We start from the raw sequence: 14,658 nt of genomic DNA on the forward strand, positions 1-14,658 counted from the left end.
TTCAAAAGAAAAGGAGTATACTTTAGTGGTTAAGGGGCTTTCGAATCAGGCAAACGTGAGCTCCAGACCTTAACATTTTCTGGGCAGTCTCTAAGTTTTAATGTTCTCATCAGTAAAAATGCCTAACAATAGTCCTACCTCACAGGCTTAATGTGAGGGTTAAATGGGACAACGTTTGTAAAGAGCTTCACATAGTGTATAAGATATAATAATGACTCATGAATGGTAGCTAAAAATATGCAGCCTCTCTTAAGAGTCTCTTACTTCTTCCTTTTCTCCTCCCCTGGAGACACTTAGGAAAGAAAACATGACCAGGCACAGTGGCTCACACCTGTAATCCCAGCACTTTGGGAGGCTGAGGCAGGCAGATCAACTGAGGTCAGGAATTTGAGACAAGGCTAGCCAACATGGTGAAACCCCATCTCTACTAAAGATACAAAAATAAGCCAGGTATAGTGGTAGGTGCCTGTAGTCCCAGCTACTCAGGAGGCTGAGGCAGGAGAATCACTTGAACCTGGGAACCAGAGGCTGCAGTGAGCCAAGATTGTGCCACTGCACTCCAGCCTGGGATACAGAGTGAGACACTTCGTCTCAAAAAAAAAAAAAAAAAAAAAGCATTAGGATGAGATGAGGCACTGTACTTCCCTTTTCTGATGCATCAAGTTCTCCTTCCTCTCATCTGTTCTACATTTTATGATGCAAGAGTTCTTATAGTCAGGCTCTTACCTCTTTCTCAGCTTTATCTTCTGCCACTTCTCCACCCCAAATGAACTTCCTTCGAACTGTCCAACCAAACACTCCAAACATTTTCAGACCTCTACGCAAGTTGTTTTCCCTGCCTAGAATTCTCTCCTCACTGTATTTCCACCAAAGTCTTGCTTATCCTTTAGCACAAATGTCACTTATTTTGTGCATTTGAAATACACCTCAGAGGAGCCTTCTGAGCTCCTCTCTTGTCTATATTCCCAAAGGACTTTGCACTCAGCTTTGCTGAGTTACAGATCACCTTGGAGTATGATAATGAATGAATTGCTGTTTCTCTTTACTAGAAGAATATGAGTCTTTACAAGACAGGATCTATTGCTTATATCCCCAGAGGTTAGCCCAGTGCTTGGCACTTAGCATTCAATGATATGGTTATAATTAAAATGGACATTCAACCTTCTTATTTCCCCATAAATTCTATCTTTCCTAGTCACCTCAAATCTCCTGTAATCTCCACTGTGATGTTTGTTCTCCTTAAAACATGAAAGATGATAGACACTGACACCCTGCCTCAGCTTGGCTCCCCCAAAAGCAGGTTCTGAAACAAGGATTTTTAATGCAAGCAATTTATTTGAGAGGTGATCCCCAAAACACGAGAGGGTATGTGGTTGCAGGGTAGTGAGATAAGGAAGGGCAATCAACAAGGGGTGAGGTGCTGCGTGGGTGACTAGGACTGATTGCTGTGAGAAAACATTATAAAATAGAATTTCCTCATTCAAGGGATTAAAAAACTAACAAATTTATCCTCCATTTCCGGATAGTTATTAGTGATAGTTGCTCCTGGGTAATGTTCATTCCCCAGCTCTTCCACCTGCATGTACAGAGTAGCTACACTTGGCTTTGGAAAAAATATCAAAGAGATATCGATTTCCCCTGTCTCCAGGCTTCACTTCAAGAGACAAGTGGGCAACATAAGCTCAGGTGTTGGCTTCCTATTGGAAACCACGGTATAGCCCCATCAGCAGCCAGGCTCTGGTTTCAACTCACTGCAGAGTGACAAACATGGAATTTGAATAGCAAAAATTCCCTTCCCAGGGAGAGCAAGCCAGAACTAACAGAGTGAAAAGGATTTGTGCAGCAGCTGCTCCTTATTCATACTTTACTTCTAGGATTGTGGGCTAGAAATATACATATATGGATCATCTGAAGAAAAATACCATTTACAGAGAGGGGTGATCTTGCCACAGTCCCAGTGGTCTCAAGGGCAGAAGGGAAAAATCTACTTTATTGATGATCTACTCCATTATTTAAATGTCCTTGACTTTGAACAACAAAAAATAATGTGTATTTGTTGGACATTTACTGTGCATCAGGGTGCAAAGCTGAGCTCGTTTAATCCTCCCAATCACCTCATAAGATAATTGCTGCTATTATCTGTATGCTTCATATGAGAAAACTGAAGGTCAGGTGAATTAAGAAATCTGCCCGAGGTTATCTACTGCTATTAAGCATTTGGAGCTATTAAGGGTACTGTAACCTGTCTTTTTGAATCCAATATGCATAACCTTAAATTATATTTATTAAGTTCATTTTTTTCAAGCCCTTAGTAAAGACAAAGACCCAATTAGTCAGTGTTGTCCACATAATTCTTCAAATATCCTTTTCTTGAAGCTATTTCCTTATCTATTTCTCATGTATCTTTCCTGTGGTCCTGTCTTTAGTCATGTATGCTTCTGTCTGTTAACTTCTTAATTTTGTATATTCCTCAACAAAATATGTCAAAGTTCTATGCATACAAAATTCATCTAGTTCCTGGAAAGTCCATAAATCACAAAACTATTGTTGAAAAATTATCCTTAAGCATAAGCATTTATTTTTAAATATTGAATTAATCTAGACAAATAAAATTGTTATTAAATTTATTCCCTGCTTTAAAAATTACAGCATGTGAAACATCAAGCAATTCTGAAGCAGAGAAAAGTCATTATAATCCCCAAAATAACCAAGTGTTGCTTTATGTGATGAAAGTGTTCTGATTATGCTCATAAAACAGTCCAACAAAGAAAATTAATTATTCAACCATTATGTCCAAGGAAAAGTATGTCTTAAAGTTGACTTATGTTTACAAATGTGTGGTGGGTTCTTTCAGCACAGCGTATTTCCCCAGCTCCTTAAACTGGCAACGTTTTTAATTTTACTTTTCTTCTTTGCCGTTTGATCTAGGGGCATCTGACATACACAGTATGGCAAGTTTCAGCTTTTCTTAAACTTTAACCTTATTGTCACTGTACACTAATCAAAATCATTGTTTTTTATATAACATTTTAACTCCCTAAATTATAACCACAATGTAAGTTCAGCAAGTGAGAGTAAAAATATGCGGCATATGTTTATGGTAATCAACACTCATTCTTATGTGGTCCTGAATAAGATAAGAGATGCAACTACTCACTTGCCTCCTCATGACTTCAGTGACTCTTAGTGCACGTGTTGGTTTTTTCAGTTCTCCTTTCTAGATCCACTTTCCCCATCCTGGTCTGTGCCATTAGGGGCTGACCTGTGTGGGCTCTATCATCAATGGGATTCCTTGCCCTCTGCCTTTAAGTTGGTTTTGTGCAGTGGGAAGCACTGATTCCATCTATAGGTAAATTTTTAATATCATTTTACAGTGATTTATTCATTCATACAATAAATATGTATTGAGTACCTACTATGTGACACATTCTTTGCTAGTCATTGAAGATGCAATGATAGCTAGATAAATGTAGACTTTAGGTCTGATGGTCCTAACATTTTCCTTTATAAATCTCATGTTGAAAGTATTTGCCCTTTTTTTTTGAGATGATGGTTTAGAATGCCTCAGCCAATTGGAAAGAGAAAAACAGTGTGTAAAGATCAACTCTGTTTGCTTTAAGAGGGAAAACAGGAACCTACTGGAAGAGAGAAGCACATGCCAGGTCCTGCAGAGAAGAAGATGGGTAAGCAGCCCCAGTGATGGCATTCCACTGATAAAAATCAATGCAGTACATTGCCTGAAGCAAGAGACAACTTCTCCCAGTGAACAAGGATCAAGTATATACCTAACTGCATAGACTGCAGCCAGCTCTTATTCATAAGCATCACCCACTGGGTGGAAATTAAACTGCATAACACAATAGAAAATCTGCTGACACAAGTACACAGCAGTGGACTAAGGTAAGTTTCCTGAGACCTCTACATCCTGGCCCCACAGGAGGCAGTGAGCCTACTCATATGCCCAGTACATCACTACTATAACCAGCATGTGGGAAAGCCACCAAAAATGCTATCTATAATCAAGGAACTTATACATACTGTTCACTGAAAGAACCTAGACCCAAAGCCAAAGGACCCTACCACAACATACATTATAGACACCTCCTCAAGGGAGGAAAATCTCATCCAAATGAAAGCAAATTCAAAACATAAGAAGGAGAGAGAGATTACCCAGATGAGAATGAACCAGAAAAACAACTTTGAAAGTATGAATAGACATATATTGAAACACCCTTAAAGGATCACACTCACTCTCTAGCAACGGATCCTAACTAATATGAAGTCTTTGCAATATTGAAGAATTTTAAATAGTGATTTTAAAAAAGCTCAATTATATTCAAGAAAAAGTTGAAAACCAATACAAAGAAAAAAAGCAATTCAGCATATTAAAGGAGAAAGATACCACTTTTTAAAAACCAAACAGAATTTCTGGAAATAAAAAATTTATTGAAAGAATTGCAAAATATAGCTGAAATCTATAACAAACAGTAAACTAGACTAAGTGGAAGAAAGAGTTTCAAAGCTGGAAAACAGGTCTTTCAAATTAACCCAGTCAGATAAAAAGAAAGAAAGAAAAACTTTTTAATGAACAAAGCTTTGTGAAATAATATGGGATTATGTAAAGTGTCCAAATCTGTGAATTATACTTGTTCTAATGAAAGAAGATGAAAAAGTGAAAAGTACAAAAAACTTATTTGAGGAAATAAATAAGGAAAACTTCCCTGGTCTTGGGAGGTATTTAGGCATCAAGATATAAGAAGCTCAGAGAACTCCTGGAAGATACATTGTCAGAGAACCTCACCAAAGCATTTAGTCATCAGACTATCCAAAGTCAGTGTAAAAGAAAAAATTCTAAGTGTCAAGAGAGAAGTGTCTAATTATTCATAAACGAAATCCCATCAGACTAACAGTGGACTTCTCAGAAAAAAACCTTCAGGTCAGAAGATATTGGGGGCATATTTTTAGCCTCCTTAAAGAAAAAGAAAATGCCAGCCAAGAATTTTGTATTCTGCCAAACCAAGGTTCATAAATAAAGGTGAAGTAAAGTCTTTCCCAGACAAACAAATGTTAAGGGAATTCATCACCACTAAATCAGTCCTATGAGAAATCCTCACAGGAGTTTTAACATGGAAAGTAAAGGACAATACTCACTATTATAAGAGGACACATAAGTACAGAGCTCATAGAGCCTATAAAGCAATTATATAATTGAAACTCCAAGGCAACTGGCTAATAACACTATGAAAGAACAAAACCTCACATTAATGCTAACCTTGAATGTAAGTGGCCTACATGCTCTACTTAAAAGATACAGAGTGGCAAATTAGGTGGTGAGGGGTGTGAGAAACAAGACCCAATCAACTGCTGCCTACAAGAGACCCACCTAGTATAGTAGCTAAAGGCAACTATAAACTCAAAGTAAAGAGGTGGAAAAATATATATTTTGAAAATGGAAAAAAAAAGCAAGCAGGAGTAGCCGACCTCATATAAGATAAAACAAACTTTAAGCCAAGAACAATTGAAAACAAAAAAAACAAAGAGGGTCATTATATAATAATAAAGGGTTAAATACACCAAGAAAATGTAACTATTCTAAATATATATGCACCCAACACTGGAACACCCAGATTCATAAAACAAATACTACTAGATCTAAGAAAACAGATTTATAGCAATACAATAACTGGAGACTTCAACACCTCACTGACATCTCTAAACAGATTATTGAGATAGAAAATCAACAAACTCCGAATTTAAACTGGACTATAGAAAAAATAAACCTAATAGACATTTATAGAACATTCATTCTATCCAACAACCACAGAATATACATTCTTCTCGTCTATGCATGGAACATTCTCCAATTGACCATACACTTAGCCATAAAGCAAGTCTCAAAAGAGTAAAAAAAATTAATGCCATATCAAGTATTTTTTCAGACCACACTGAATAAAATTGGAAATCAATATCAAGGGGAACTCTCAAAACTACATAAGACATGGAAACTCAACAACTTATTCCTGAATGACTGTTGGACAAATAATAAAATTAAGGCAAAAATCAAAAAATGTTTCAAAACAAATGAAAATAGAGACAAATACAACATACCAAAACCTCTGTGATACAGCAAAAGCAGTGCTAAGACAAATGTTAATAGCATTAAATGCCTACATCAAAAAAATAGATCTCAAATTAACAACCTAATGTCATACCTCAAAGAACTAGAAAAACAAGAATAAGCCAAAGGCAAAGCTAGCTAAAAAAAAAAAGCATTAACAAAGATCAGTGCAGAACTAAATGAGACTGACAACAAGAAAATAATACAAAGATCAATAAAACAAAATATTAATTATTCAAAAAGATAAATGAGATGGATAGACTACTACACAGATTAACAAAAAAAGAGAGAAGATTCAAATAAGTACCATCAGAAGTGATAAAGGTAATATTACAACTGATATCATAGACATAAGATCAAAGGCTACTATGAACACCTCTATGTGCACAAACTAGAAAACCTAGAGGAAATGGATAAATTCCTGGAAAAATACAATCTCCCAAGATTGAACCAGGAAGAAAGAGAAATCCTGAACATACCAATTGCACTTAATGAATCAAATCAATAATTAAAAAATCTTCCAACAACAAAAATTAAAAGCCAGAACTAGACAAATTCACAGCCAAATATTACCAGACATACAAAGAAGAGCTGGTACTAGTCTCACTGAAAGTATTCCAAAAAAATCTAGTAGGAAGGATTCTTTTCTAACTCATTCTACAAAGCTAGTATTGGCCTGATACCAAAATCTTGCAAAAACACAACAACAAAAGAAAACTACAGGACAATATCCCTGATGAACATAGACACAAAAATCCTCAACAAAATACTAGCAAACTGAATCCACAAGCACTTCAAAAAGTTAAGTTGCCACAATCAAGTGGGCTTTATTCCTGGGAGGCAAGGATATTTGTACATATGCAAATCAATAAACATGAGTCACCACATAAACAGAACTAAAAACAAAAATCATATGATCATCTCAATAGATGCAGAAGAAGCATTAGATAAAATCAAACATCCATTCTTGATGGACACTCTCAACAAATTAGGCATTGAAGGAACATACCTCAAAATAATGAGTCATATGACAAACCCACTACCAACACCATGCTTAATGGGGAAAAGTTGAAAGCATTCCCCCTAAGAACTAGAACAAGACAAGGATGTTCACCCTCACCACGCCTATTCAACATAGTATTGGAAGTCCTAGACAAAGCAATAAGGAAAGAGAAAGAAATAAAAGACAGCCAAATTGGAAAAGAGGAAGTAAAATTATTTCTGTTCACTGATGACATAATTATATACTGGAAAAGCTTAAATACACTTCCAAAAGACTCTTAAACTTGATAAACAACTTAATTAAAATTTCAGTATAAAAGATCAACATACAAAAATCAGTAGCATTTCTATACACCCATAATATGTAAACTGAGAACCAAATCAAGATCTCAATCCCATTTACAATAGCCAAAAATAAAATGCCTAGGAATACATTTAGCCAAAGAGGTGAAAGAATCTCTACAAAGAGAACTGCAAAATGCGGATGGACGAAAGCATAGATGACACAAACAAATGAAAAAAATTCTACATTCATGGATTGGAAGAATCAGTATTGTTAAAATGACCATACAGCCCAAAGCAATCTATAAATTGAATGCAATTTCTATCAAATTACCAAATTTATTTTTCCAATAATTAGGAAAAATAATTCTAAAGTTCATATGGAACCAAAAAAAGAGCCCAAATAGCCAAAGCAATCCTAAGCAAAAAAAAACAAATCTGGAGATGCCACATTGCCTGACTTCAAATTATACCATAAGGCTATAATAACAAAAGAGCCTGGTACTGGTACAAAAATAGACACATAGATGAATGGAACAGAAAGGGAACCCAGAAGTAAAGCCACATACCTACAACCAACTGATTGTAAATAAAGTCTACAAAAGTAAACAATGGGGAAAGGACATCCTATTCAATAAGTGGTGCTGGGAAAACTGAAGAAAAACAAAACTGAACCCCTGTCTCTCACCATATACAAAAATTAACTCAAGATGGATTAAAGACTTAAATGTAACACCTGAAACTGTAAAAATCCTAGAAGAAAACATAGGAAAACCTCTTCTGGGTGTTGGCCTGAGCAAAGAAATTATGATGAAGATGCCCAAAGCAAATGCAACAAAATCAAAAATAGAGAAATAAGATTTAATTAAAAAAAAGAAACGTCTGCACAGCAAAAGATAGACAGATAGGAGTTCAGTATACTAAAAAAAAGAAAAAGAAAATACCTCTGCACAGCAAAAGAAATCATCGACAGAGTAAACAAACTACCAAAATGCAAATTATGCCACTGACAAAGACCAATATCCAGAATCTACAAGGGACTCAAATCCAACAAAGAAAAAACAACCCCATTAAAAAGTGGGCAAAGGACACAATCAAGCATTTCTCAAAAAAAGAAATACAAGGGGCCAGCAAACATAGGAATAATTGCTTGACCTCACTAATCATCAGACCCCACTAATCTATTTCTTTTGTCAGTGGCCCAGTCTCAGGTATGTCTTTATCAGCAGCTTGAAAGCGGACTAATACATCATCCTTTTCTTGGGGTTGCACTACTTTCCAATGAATACATAGTGACGGAAGTACTACTAATGCCTACACAACAACCTGCATCACCTAGAGCTTTGCTTTACCTTGGTGCAATTTTTGGAAAAATGAAAACCTGCTAAAAATAAGAGAAGTAATCAATTTTGTGTCTTTAAAAAAATAATAATAATAAAAGTCAAAAAATGAAAAGGGAAAACATACACTCTTGGTGACAATGTAAATTATTTCAACCTCTATGGAAAACAGTATGGAGATTTATTAAAGAACTAAAAATAGAACTACCATTTGATCCAGCAATCCCACTACTGAGTATCTACCCAAAGGAAAAGAAATCGTTATGTAAAAAAGACACCTGTGTTTGTACGTACATTACGGCACTATTCACAATAGCAAAGTCATAGAACTAACCTAAGTGTACATCAACAGTTGACTGGATAAAGAAAATGTGGTACATACACATCATGGAATACCAGACATATAAAGAAGAGCTGGTACTAGTCTCACTGAAACTACTCCAGAAAGTCTAGCAGGAATGATTTTTTTCCTAACTAATTCTATAAAACTAGTATCATCTAGCCATAAAAAAGAATGAACTCATGTCCTTCGGAGCAGCATAGATGAAGCTAAAGTGAACTAACTAACTAACTCAGAACCAGAAAATAAAATAACACATGTTCTCACTTATAAGTGGGAGCTATCTAGCAGTGGGTACGCATGAACATAAAGATGGAAATAATAAACACTGGGGATTCCAAAAGGGGTAGGGGGTGGCGGGAGAAAGGGCAAGGGTCAAAAAATTATCCCAAAGATAACCAAAGGTTACTTATATTAAGATGAGTTTATTCTAGCTAAGAGCAAAATTTATAAAGAAGCTGATTTGTCTGTAAACTAATCTTTTGTCCTCATTAACGAGACAGCTACCTTTGTTGTTGTTGTTTCATTTTGGTTTGTTTTTGTTTTTGTTTTTGAGAGAGAGTCCTGCTCTGTCACCCAGGCTGAAGCACAGTGACACAAACATGACTCACTGCAGCCTCGACCTCATGGGCTCAAGCAATCCTCCTGCCTCAGCCTCCTGAGTAGCTGGGACCATAGACATGCACAACCACACCTGGCTGATTTCTTTTTTTCTAATTTTTGTAGAGATGAGGTCTTGCCATGTTTCTCAGGCTGGTCTTGAACTCCTGGACTCAAGCAATTCTCCCACTAAGGTCACCCAAAGTGCTGGGATTATAGATGTGAGTCACTGTGTCCATCCCAGTCAGCTTTCTAATTACTGGTTCTATATCCAAATTTCATTTAAGCTTCACAGTACCCTGTAAGGTACATTACTCTACTAATTTTTCAAATAATGACACTGAGACTGACAGAGGTCAGATAACTTGACTAAGGTCAAGATCTAGTAAAATGGAAAGCCAGATCTTCACCAGACTGTCTCCAGCCGCTTGTGTGGTTAATTTATCTGTTAAATTGCTACACATAAAGCTTTTATTTGTCTGCCAAGCTTTGTTTAGTCTTCCTGATGCTGGACAAATTCAAGCAGTAACAAAACTAAGATTCTAGGCCAAAAAGTGAGGGCCAGACCATTTTCTGTGGCCACCCAGAGTCTTAAATAAGCCCTGACTTGGTATGTTGACAAGCTGATATACCCAGACAGTGTTTCCATCTAGTTGTTCTTTAGTATTAAAAATATGAACCTTTTAAACTATTAGAAGTAACACATCCAAACTAGGAAATCTATTAAAAATGACCTCTTAATACATATTCTTTAATTCAGTAACTTGTTTAATGAATCACTAAAATATCTGAGCATATCTGTAAATAGATTTTTCAGTTTTAGACACATAAAAGTATGTTTATAAAGATGTATTCAATGTTGAAAATAAAGGCAACAGCAATCTGGGACCTGTAAATTTGTATCACCCCAGACAATTGTTCTGATCCACTTTGCTCTACAAGTAGCATGCTGATGAAGAGATGAAAGTTTTTACACGTTTTAACCAAATTGACAATAACAAAGTTGTATTATACTGACAGCACTGGTTCTACAACATGTATCTTATTTTTAAAAGTATTTGTAAAATAAAGCTTCCATTTATTTGATCTTCATGAGAAAGAGGTCAGTATTATTGTCAAGTATTAGTCCATTGAGACTTTTATATTACAGTACAAATGACTTTCATCTGAAATTCATGAAGAAAAATATTGATTACCCAGATTGCTTATTGGAGTAACAGTCTTGTTAAATTAAGTATCCTGGATTATAAGAAATCCTATTACATTTCTGTAATGATTAAATCACTCCTTAAGAAGTATTTGTGTTGACTTCACTGAATTAGTAAATATAGCAAAGGAAAATGAGGATCTCTGAGACCTGAGAATTTTGTCAATTCTTAAAAATGCGTTCTCAATATTCTCAACATAATCAACACAAAGTAGACTCTCAAAAATTAATTATTTTTTCTCCAGAAATATTAATTTCAGTCTTGGAAATTTGGAAGTCCAAAGTGACTATATGGTTGAAGATTCTGTGGTCCATTGCATCCTTGCATTGAAGTCCCATTACTAAAAAATCACAATACACTAACAAAAGAGTAGTACTAAATAATATATACGGGTTACTTCTGATCAACCAATTTTCAATGATTATTCAATTTAAACACAATCAACCCATATTTTATTGTACAGACAAAATGGGGCAGTAGAAATAGCATGGGCTTTAGAATCCAAATCATGTTTAAATCAGGATTCATTGAAGTTACCATTTAATAGAATATCAGGGAATACTAGACAATTTATGAGGACCTTCACTGAGCACAAGTCTTTCATATTTAAAATGCTGTAATAATTCCTTTTTGACAGGTTCTTACAAGGAAAGGATCTAGTACAAGGCCTGTCACACAGCTGGAACTCAAGAATATTTGTTCCAGTCCTGAAACAGGCAAAAGTGTTGAGAGTCAAGAAAGAGAGGCAAGAGGTCTTAAAATAGTAAAAACTATTATTATTTGAATACTAATATTGATCTTTTTGTTCATTTTATAAGTGATACTTAAAATCAGGTCATACTTTCCAAGTCTAACAAATAGAATTCAGAAAGGGAATATAGTCTCTGTTATTCTATCCATTGCCATAAGAATCTAGGAAAATCGGACAGAAATCAAAACATGACTAAGAAATGTGACATCTTAAAACCTTTTTTTGTCCAACTTTGTCAGAATTTTCATAGGTTTACCTTTGATTTCAGCTAAAACATCATTATTTTGTCTAAGTAGGCCATCTCATTCTTCTCGAGTGTAAATTCAGCTCATGCTCTCAGAATAGGATCCTTTCCCCCAAGGCCTTTGCTTTCCATTTAATACCCTCTGATACTTTTCTCCAAAATCCCTATAACAAATATTAACTTACATGCAAGGAAAGCAAGCAGGGTTTCAAAATGGGCCAGGGGTGGCATTCTTAAAAATAACTCTGAGGAACAACATTCATATCCAATAAAAACATGAGCAGAATTCAAAATAGTTATGGTGTGGGATTTGTACATTTATCTGCTCTTTGAAAAGGTAAAATAAATATGAAAAATTCCATAAAATCCAAACCAAAAGTCACCTGCCATCACTACCACTCTGCCCTTTCCAATAAACACTTGTTGGCAGAAGCAAGAGGGAAGTCTAAGTTTCTTGCCTCTTGAAGTGACAAGCACATTCTTTCCTCATTCATCAAGCTGCTTTTCTCCCTCCAAAGCTCCAGCTGTTCTCAAAACCCAGACATTGTTCCCTTCACTGGCTGGCCTCTAGCTCTAACTCTCAGCCAAGACTGCTTCTCTCTGAAACCTCTCAGGGACACTAACAGCTAGGACTTGGAAGGCTGTGCCTACTTAAAGCAAGTTGAGTTTTTGGCAGGAAGAAAAAGAGGGAGAGAAAAGGGGAGAGAGATGAATGGGAAATACTTTGTGTCAGCACAAAAACTCAAACAATTGTGTTTGGACTATGTCTGATGCTCTGGTGCTGCCAAGGGATGGTTGATGAGTCTCAAAGTGGTTTTGAGATTTTGAGGCTGTGGGATCTTTTTTCACTGTGGCACACAGTCTGGGACCCCCATTTCTACTGTGGAAAATTTGAAATACTTACAAGATAAATATGCCAATTATCACTACAATTTCTTTGTTATCATATGAATATGAACACCCATAGGACCATGAGATACTTGGAGAGGTGGGGGCATGAATTTTTAAACCCATTTATGTATATAATTAAGCTCCACAAAGGACAATGTGAATTAATTCTTCCTTGGAGGTTACAATAAGTGGTTTATTTATGTTTCCCAAATTAATATCGTTCCTTCATTGAAGTGTGGTGGAGGTGGGAGAAAAGGCATATTTGTTCATTTCCAAATCCCAGGAAATCAACACTCAGAAGCAAAGGCAAATACCTGTCACTTTTTAGAAATTCTGGTTTTTAGAAAATGTTAAAGGTTTCCTATACTCAAACTATCCTGACTTGGCCAGTAACCAAGAATAAATTTTTTTAAACTTTACACAAAGCTGTTAACCACTGTCTACGGCACTTCTTGAAATTACAACACATTAACTTGTCATGACATTAAAAAGAGACGTTAGCCAAAGACTAACCAGTTGAACTAGTTAGAATATAGATTTGGTAATGTGTGAAAAGGATGTAAAAACAGAGGAAAGACTAGTTTCTTTCTCACTTTCATAACAGTATGGCTACGCACCAGGCACAGCGAAGAATTCTGGCTGTTTCTGTTTCACCATCCCAAGGACATTTCTGTCATCTGCAAGGTCTAAGATGGTCTTCATTTCAGCCAAGAGAAGTAGAAAAAAGGGGAAAAAAGGGAGAGTTCACCACTTTCTTGTAAGAAAATTTGCACATATCATTTCCACCTACATCCTACCAACCATAACAAGGTCATGTGGCCATAGTCTGAAAAAGTATCCTTTATTTTGGGCATCCATGTGCCAGCTAAAGATCAAGAAATCTATTAATTTAGTATAAGAATTGGTGAGCTATACCAATGAGCCAAATCTGGCCCACTGCCTGGTTTTAAGTGAGCTCCAAGCTAAGAATAGTTTTCACATTTTTATGTGGTTAAAAGAAAATCAAAAGAATAATAATATTTTCTTGATGTGAAAATTATGTGAAACTCAAATTTCAGTGTCCATAAATAGAATAGTACCCCTTCATCCACAGTTTCAGTTTCCATGGTTTCAGTTACCCTACATTCAACCATGCTGGGAAAATATTAAATGAAAAATTCCAGAAGTAAGCAATTCGTAAGTTTTACATTGTGTGCTGTTCTCAGTATGATGAAATCTCGTGCTGTCCTGCTTCATCCTGCCCAGTATGCGAATCATCCCTTTGTCTGGTGTATCCGTGCTGTAGATGCTACATTAGTCATTAGTCATTTAGTAGCCATCTCATTTATCAGATCAACTGACCATTTTGTAGTATCCCAGTGCTTTTGTTCATGTAACCCTTATTTTACTTAATGATGGCCCCAAAGCACAAGAGTAGTGATCCTGGCAATTCAGATATGCCAAAGATAAGCTGTAAAGTGTTTGTGTTTCCTTTACCTGAAAAGGTACCAGTTCTGGACTCAGGAAAGAAAACAAATTGTATGCTGAGGTTGCTAAGATCTACAGTAAGAATGGGTCTTCTATGGATGAAATTGTGAAGAGTATATTGTTATAATTATTCTATTTTTAGTTATTGTTCATCTCTTACTATGTCTAATTTATAGATTAAATTTTATCATAGGTATGTGCAGGATAAACTATAGTATATTAGGGTTAATACAATCTATGGTTTCAGACATCCCCTGGGGCTCTTGGAATGTCTCCCCTTCAGATCAGAGGGGACTACTGTACATTTTTATTAGAACAGAGCCATGCTCCTTCATTTACATGTTGTCTGTGGCTACTTTTGTGCTACAATGGCAGAGTTGAATAGTTTTGACAGATATCATGTAGTCCACAAAGC

The 14,658-nt window shown here is 35.8% G+C and overlaps 1 non-coding gene across 1 annotated transcript; it reads left to right on the forward strand.

The window, feature by feature from the left end:
- The first annotated feature begins 8,650 nt into the window (after window positions 1-8,650).
- LOC135272160 (U4atac minor spliceosomal RNA) lies at window positions 8,651-8,775 on the forward strand. The gene has a single exon (XR_010340251.1). It is a non-coding gene; the product is annotated as a U4atac minor spliceosomal RNA (small nuclear RNA).
- The last annotated feature ends 5,883 nt before the right edge of the window (window positions 8,776-14,658 follow it).

This window comes from Aotus nancymaae, unplaced genomic scaffold (assembly GCF_030222135.1).
Source record: "Aotus nancymaae isolate 86718 unplaced genomic scaffold, 86718_ANA_hifiasm-v0.15.2.pri h1tg000006l, whole genome shotgun sequence".
Lineage (NCBI taxonomy): Eukaryota > Metazoa > Chordata > Mammalia > Primates > Aotidae > Aotus > Aotus nancymaae.